This window comes from Ornithodoros turicata, chromosome 3 (genome assembly GCF_037126465.1).
Source record: "Ornithodoros turicata isolate Travis chromosome 3, ASM3712646v1, whole genome shotgun sequence".
In the NCBI taxonomy this organism is placed as follows: domain Eukaryota; kingdom Metazoa; phylum Arthropoda; class Arachnida; order Ixodida; family Argasidae; genus Ornithodoros; species Ornithodoros turicata.
Genome location: NC_088203.1, coordinates 71551540 through 71559641, shown reverse-complemented (window position 1 = coordinate 71559641; position 8102 = coordinate 71551540). Strand labels below are relative to the sequence as shown.

The 8102-nt window shown below is 44.8% G+C and overlaps 1 long non-coding RNA gene across 1 annotated transcript; it reads right to left on the bottom strand.

Annotated features, from left to right (window-relative positions):
• Positions 1-581: 581 nt before the first annotated feature.
• Positions 582-7005, bottom strand: LOC135387295 (uncharacterized). The gene is made up of 3 exons (XR_010421023.1): positions 6971-7005; positions 6834-6905; positions 582-618 (listed from the first exon to the last, which is right to left on the bottom strand). It is a non-coding gene; the product is annotated as an uncharacterized LOC135387295 (long non-coding RNA).
• Between the last annotated feature and the right edge of the window lie 1097 nt (positions 7006-8102).

Here is an 8102-nt window from a genome sequence, read left to right as displayed (position 1 = left end):
GTAAATCTGGTTGGAGTAGAAATGTGGTTGCAATGTAGCTCTACCGAAACGGGTAGAAAATCGTACATTTTTTCCTTAGAGTGTACAGCTGCCGTCAGATCAAACCATAACGCGGAAGCGCGTGTCCAGCGCAGACTCCAGCGCCGCGGAGCGTGCATGATGGGGTAGGGCTCTGGACACGTCTACGTCTTTGTGCACGTGGATCATAGCCTGTATAGGGAGCGTGAATGCGGTAGTCGCCCACGATAACCGCCGTCGTAAGGCAGTGCATGCCTTCACCACCCGCTCTCGGACCTATATGTCTTGGACACCGCCTGAGACCCAAGGGACAACGAGCCGAGACGCTGGCGCGTGTGCAGGCCATGTGTGCGGTTGATTACGTGTACGGCTGTGCGTTGCCATTATGTGCGTACTCCTAACTTCACAATTTCTGTATACTACTTCATATTCGACATATTTCTACAAGTCTGTACCTCAATGAGAAAACCTGGCTTAGTTGCAAGCATTTTCCAAACCATCCTGCAACATCCGCCACAATGCAATATAAGAGAGTATCCTTACGCTGTATTGAACGATGAACTTCATGGCCTGCTCTTTGTTTGCAACTCCGGATTCAGCCTAGAATATGGGGGGAGGGGAGGCTTTATTGGGAGATTTCACGTATACCTGTAAAATGCGGTACTTACAGTGGGGAGCACAAACAACTTCATGACTGATAATCGGGGAGTTACAGCGCGGTACGAACAGTTGCATTGTAACTCATTTCACTTCACCTATTTTCACTTGCAATGATAATCCATGTAGATGCTACCTTTACAAAGACTTGCAACGCGGTATCGTGGGACACTAAAAACGGCATTGAGTTAGTTAAGGACATTAGTCCGTATTCACCAACTTACTTAAACTATTGGTTTAGTGACGTCGGGTTTAAATCAATCACGTGAGACTTTCGTTCGCCATTCCTGGATCACCACCCCATGCTCTACCACCTGCTGCTGTGAAGCCTATGGCGGCGCACATAGCGAGCTTCCTGCACAGCGCATGCGTATTTCACCAGAGTCTGCCAGAAGCGACGGTAGCCGGTAGGCCTAATCGCCGGTTCACGAGGAATTTTCCATCAAATCTTGGGTAAGTTTCGATTAATATAGTTACTAGAAGCGCCCAGGAGACAGATTTGATCACAATGGGACGAATATTTGCCTCAAATGTTCCATTTGGATCATCCACCAAGCTACTTAAACTGGTGGTTTACGCCCCATGCATTTGAATGGGACGTATTTTAAACTAGGGGAGGGGCTAGTTTAACATCGGTCTAAGTATACGTTGCAACTACTGTGGACGTTTGTGTTGAAAAAACTATCGTAGATTGGTTGCGGTAGGTGATGTTGCACTAATTCGAAGTTAACTGGTAAAAATTAAGCAGAATCGTTTCAAATGCACGGTTAGTAAACAAAAACGGCGTAACGCTTGACCGGGGGTACGAAATGCGGCTGTTTTTAGAAGGCGCTATTGCGAACTTTTGCACGGCAAACGTAAAAAGCACCGTCAAAGTGTGGTCAAAGAGAGTGACATCGACATGTGCCACTGGACAAAATCCATATACCAATCCAAGGGACCGAGAGAGCGTGCGGATGGCCGAACGTCAATGTGCATCTTCAAAAACAAAGCATAAGTAGTGCTGGCGCTTATTATGAGCGTCATCTCCTGTGATACACACTGTAAGCGCCACTGTCATTGTACAGTAAGATCAATAACGTGCTAGATGTTTGTTGCGAGCCCCGATGGAGAAATTGGAGGCGTTATCCACTCTCATGCTTATCAACCATCCCAGTATCTATCATCTCTTCGCAGCGTGTCTAATCTCCAGAGACATCTAACAGTGCAATAGGACTGATCATAAAGTGCATTAGCGTCTTGCGGCTGTTGTGTGGGTACTATCAAGGCATGGAGATATTGCATGTTGTTGCACTACACTGAACACGAAATTTGAGCAGATTTTACGTTCCCCGATTATGAAAATACCAGAGCAAAAGCTAAGGAGGTCCCCATTTCCCCTGGATTCACATGCAAGCATAGATGAAACTGAAATGTGTGTTCTACTTATTTCAGCATGCCACAGCAGAACAGACCAATAAAAATATGTTATTCAGGTATCGTGTTGCCACTGCTACATTAGAAAACATTCAATGGGACAGCTGCTTACTTCTATATTGATTTATCATTTGGTAACAGTAGATGTGCTTTTGTAGGGCTGCTTCTGCAAAACACACTACACAGCAATGTGCTAAAGGAGGCGGCAAACCTTTTAGAATCATCATTACTATTGCAGGTACATAACCATGACCAATCACTGACAGCTTTTCTGCATTGTATAAGCACATATATTCTGGAGATCCTCTCTTGAAAATTTCTGCTATGGACTCATTCATCACAACAACTTTGTATTCGTGAGCTCTTTGTTTATATTCAGACAATAAAGGATATTACGTAGTTCCACTAGGATGACTTTTTTTCATAGAAACGTGTACTCTGGATACCCTGCTCAATTAGTTGTCAAGGTCACATGAGAACATAAGTGAGCAATGGCGCCCAAGAAAAAAAAATCCTTGCTACATTCCACATGCTGACTCCACCAATATATCTGAGGTGTCGTACTGCAGTACGTTTGAATTGCACAGGAATAAGTGGCAATGTGTACAGAAACTTTGAAGCTCTCTTGCTCCCATTGAACTGCACTTAAAGTTGAAAATTAGATCAACTGCAATTACTGCATATAGCACCTTCCAGATGAATATAACAAAACATAGGCTACAGACTCATCAGTAGGTAGTACTGACAATTATAATAGCAGTCAGCTGGTTCATGCAACATCAAACTGGAAATGTCGTTCCCCCATACTGCAGCATAAGCGCATGGATAAATTGTACATGGCCACATGACAGTTCTCAACTACTCAAAAGAAAGTTAGCTTGCGTTGACATGGCTACAGATTTGTCCAGCCACTGCAGCCGTTTATATCCACACTGAGCACACGAGCACATGGAAGAACATGCACCCATGTTAACAGTAGCTATCGTTCTTTTACGTTACTGACACCTGCCGTATCGCTGCATAGTTTATTTCTGTGCTCATGTGTTCAGTGTGGATATAGACGACAGTAGTAAAGTAGGGTAAACAAGCACCCATGTTACACTAGCTCTCCTCCTTTTACATCGTTTATAGCTGTCATATGGCCACAGAGTTTATCCATGTGCTCATCTCTTCAGTGTGAATACAGCGCTAAACAAAAAATGGTGTCCCTTTTGTGTCTCCTGAAGCTCAAGGCTTTTCTTTCAAGCAAAAATGTACGCATGCTGTTCTGCATCATTTTGTGAGCAAGACTGTTAAAAATTACTCGACGCACTGCAGCTTTACACTGGTGTGATCTGTGCACTCTTTTTGTGTAGCCTCATATCCTGTACAGGTAAATCTTAAACGTGAACATGTTTGACACAGGTGTGCCTGGTTGGGTAGAAACTGAACAGGATCAACGTGGCTCCAACCAAAGTTAGCCCTGTTAGTTCGTCACCCCTGAAGGAGGAACCGGTTCGGCTCCGAAACGTCGGGGGATCCCGACGTTTCGGAGCCGAACCGGTTCCTCCTTCAGGGGTGACGAACTAACAGGGCTAACTTTGGTTGGAGCCACGTTGATCCTGTTGAGGTAAATCTTAAGAATCGAAAAACACATCCCTATGGAATCATGCCACATGATTTATCATATACACCTGCATCCACATTGCAATCATGTTTCTATTCATCGCAAATGCCACAATACCTCTAATTGTAATAGGAAAATTTATTGACGGTAACAACACACAACATAAAACACACCCAAAACACTACCCTCTAATTTGGCTGTGTTGTGCATGTCTTGAACGTGTTCTGAATAGCTGAGTTACAAAATAGTGAACCAAACCAAATCCTGCTAATATGCCCATATGCGTAGTGCATCACTTTACCTTCAATTATGTTATAACTTGTTCTCCTTGCACCAGCTCAGGTGTATGCTAAGTGTCCATGGTTTTTGCTGTATGACATGTCCTGTACATTGGTACTCTCATTTCACACCAGCTCTCCTCTTCCTTGACTCGCACTCCACCCATAAATGTACAGCAGTGAGTGGAGAATAAACAGAATATGGGCATACTACGGTCACAAAGTTCTGGTGTAACTAAGAATGTGTTATCAGCATCATGATAAATGATTCTAACATCTATGGATCTGTCATTCGAAACAGTGCCTGAATGCTGTTGCAATACAAGATACCACGTACATACATTTACTGTTGGAAAGCCTTCACATGATCACCATGAGAATATGTGGCGTCTCGTGCACACTGCTTTCACTGCATGACTGGCACCAAATGCCTGTGACGTATGATTGTATATGTGTCAAACCTGATTATTTATTTTGTTTCAGGTAAGCCGTTCTTCAATGACATATGTGAAGAAAATAATTGCTATACAAATTCATTGCTATTCAAATATGTGACTGGCATTAGCATAGGCACACCATGCCATGCCCCACAAAAAACATGTCTGTGTAAGAGCTAGCTTCACCATAGGTTCAGAAATCTTGTGGTTGTGTGTGTGGAATTTTTCATTTCTTTTTAATGGGAAATTGACACTACTACTGTTTCTTTTTAGAACCCCCCCTCCCCCCACAAACCCCCCCAGCCTCAAACGCCCAGTTGCTGAGTTGCTTGAATCATCGTCTGTATTTCAGGATGTCTGCAATCCAGTAAAGCATGGAAAACTGGGAATAGTCTGAGAACGATTGCATGACTGGAAAACTAGAAAAAATGTCAAGAAAGCGGTGAAGAGCTGCTGAAGTAAAAATTCCCTAAATAAGTTTACACAATTGTACAATGGTGATCATCTTTCTCGTGGCATCACACAGGCCTCTTATGTCATTTCACAGTCAAAGTTGAGTGATCTGTGTAAGAGTGAAGTGATAACTGTAACTGAATCGCTATGCAAATTCTTTTATAAATTAAAAAAAAAAGCCTGAATAAGGAGTGATTTCAAAGATCGTAGTGAATGATGCAGTCGTCGTCCTTCTGTCCACGTCTCTTTGCTGCGGAATGAATTCGTACCAACTACCCCGCCTTCATACGCTTGTTTAGTCTAAAGAGATGGTCTAACGCGTTGCAGATTTGTGGCACGTTGAAAGTACCACGTCGAGTTATGCGTATGGGAGTCACCTGCAGGATAAGGTCACCCTTGCATCAGTGTTCTTTCTGTTTACATAGCCTACAGTGATCAAGCACTTGTACACACATTGCGAACATGATATCAGGCTCGAAAGCGTATAAAAGACTCTGCTGGAATGCCCCATCAATCGAGAGGCTCTCTTGATCGTTGCAGTTCACCACACAGGCCGCACAACAGACGATAAAAAAGCGATGGTCGATGCGGATGACGTTATTATACGCATCCACAATCGACGGCCGAACACCGACGAAAGCACAACGATCACCTGCGCGAGGATACCTACTGCTGCCTTTCAAATAACATGGCAAACGCTCCCTTTTTAGCGACCATATCAAGAGCTTGTCATTCACAAATACAGAGGTAGGCATAACGCATAACCGACGATTACCGACACCCCGATCCGCAACCACCTGCAGCAGCGCCAGCGCCGCCAGAACTTTTCTTCCGTTAACATCATAATCAAAAAACAAACGGGAGCCTTCCTCTTCACAATCCTCTCGTCTGCTACGTTCTCCCTCCCCTCAACCATCTCGTGCCAATGTCAATAGTGCGCATGCGTTGTGGTCACCCTTTGGTCAACCGCTCTTCATAGCCGAAGAGATCACGTGATCGATTTAAACCCGACGTCACTAAACCAATGGTTCAAGTCGGCTGGTGAATGCGGACTATTGAGTTCTAAGGCAGCGTCCACATGGGGAAACTTTTCCGAGCCACTGTCGACAGCGGCAACCTCCGGCAACTCGCGTTGCTTGTAATCGCACCCTGACCGAAACCTTGCGACGTTTCTCGTGCACCGGCCAATCAGCGATGGGAGCATTGCTACGTGACTCCCGATGGCGTGGTGGATTTCGTTCGTGGATTCATGGGTTCAAATCCTGCAGGTGCAGCTAAGGAATAACTTTTTTAAATCTTTTTTTACTAACGTCACGAAAACATTTCAACTGCAATTTTTTAGGGTAATTATTTGCGCGCAAAAAAAGAAAAAGAAAAACTTACTAAAGGATGACAAACAGCAGCTAAAGAAAAGACTCCACCACTTCGATTCGAACCCACATTCTTCCGTCTCCGTAAGGTTGCTTGTGGGTGGAGCTACAGAGTTGCTACGTGTGAACGCGGACTCGAAATTGCTCATATAGGACGTTGGTTCAAGTTGCTTCGAGTTGCTGGAAAGAGACGCCCCGTGTGTGGACGCTGGCTAATGGATCGCTCTCTGTAATTGCTTATGCGCATGCGCGAGACTTTCATGTCTTCCTCGCTCATATGGTCAGCAAACGCAAGAATAGTCGCTCTAGCTAGCATCCAAGTGCTTCTGGGGTGACGTCGTCGGGTACGGATATCGGCAATGGCTCACAGCGCCACATCATACACAGGGGTTCTATGACGAAGTACTTCCTCTTCTCTCTATATTTTTATGGGCGTAAGGGGTGGTTAGAGCACTCCTGCTCCCCCTGCGTCCTTGGACAAGGTTAGGAAGAGGTACGGTAAAGTCAGCTATCAGTGAACTATCTAGGTATCAATGATCAGCGTGAACAGTTACCTTGTTTGCCATTAGTTCAGTGATAAGTCGGTATAATGCCTTACGATTTTCTCCGCGAGTTTCTTCTTGTACTCTTCAATGACCTCTTTTGAAATCTTGCCTCGTTGCGTTTTTCTCTGCGTGGCATGTCATATCATTAATAGCGGGGGATAAAAAAGAGCACCTTATATATTTGTTTTACCTCTTTGTGCATGTCCAGAGGCACCTGCAAGAGCTGTTACGGAAGACAATGCAATGAATTAACAATTCGGCTGAGATACCATCCTAATAATAAATTCATAGAGAGCAGATTTTCCCAAACGCTAGCAATTTTCGGCGCATGCGCTACATAGAGGTGGTATCAGTATGGTCCATCCTGGCACGATATTTTAATATATATCATCATTGCTTAGTTGCACTGACTCGTTGTATTATGCTCAATCAGACTACGGTGAAGGCCAACCATGGCACAGGAGTGATGGTGTTACCGCCCCTGATTTTTGGAAAGCATGGGGCGTACGCCTCCCGTTTTTAAACAATCATGGGGCAGAAGGGTGCTACAGTTCCGTAAGTCGGCCCAGGACGCACATCCCTCAAGGCGTCAGTCGTGACGTTGCCCACCTCTGTGAGGCCGACAACGGCGAACCCCTTTCACACCACCACCACCACCACCTCGTTCTAAGAGTGTAGGACAAGCTAGGACAATGTGCAGACTGTTGTCACCTCTTTTCGGATCCCCATGCCTAAGGAACAAAAGAAGTCGCATGACTTGTTCCATTCAAGACAAGTTTTTGAGTTCTTTCTATGCCTAACATCTTTTCGTTCCAGGACCGAGAGCCTGTCCAACCTCAGCGTGTGGTCCAATCTCAGACGTAATCCGCCTATCCTCACTTTCTTCGACAATTGCGGCCGAAAAGTGTCGTCTGCTTTGAAGTTGTCATCTGCAAACAATCTTGTTCTGAATGCCTACAATGCGTTACCATACACAGCGTCTCCTTTTAGACACCCGCATAATGCTAAATCGCTTCTTCTTCTTTTTTTCACATGGAAGATGGCTTGAAATTAGTATATCACCTTTTTCTTCTCTTCATCCGAAAACACGGTTTCATTGTCGGCTTCTTTCGCGCATTCTTTGCCTGCATGGAAAATGCAGACGACAACGGAGCTGTAGCATGCGCAGCACTGTCGCTTTTCATTTATGGAAATTACTATGCACAATCCTACACTCGGTCCTCCAACAAAAAAGTACATATAATCTGCTCACCGATTTCTTCCATCTTTTCGTCTTTCCCAGCCGCAGGGACGGCAACGACAGTCGCTGCCGCAACAAGGAA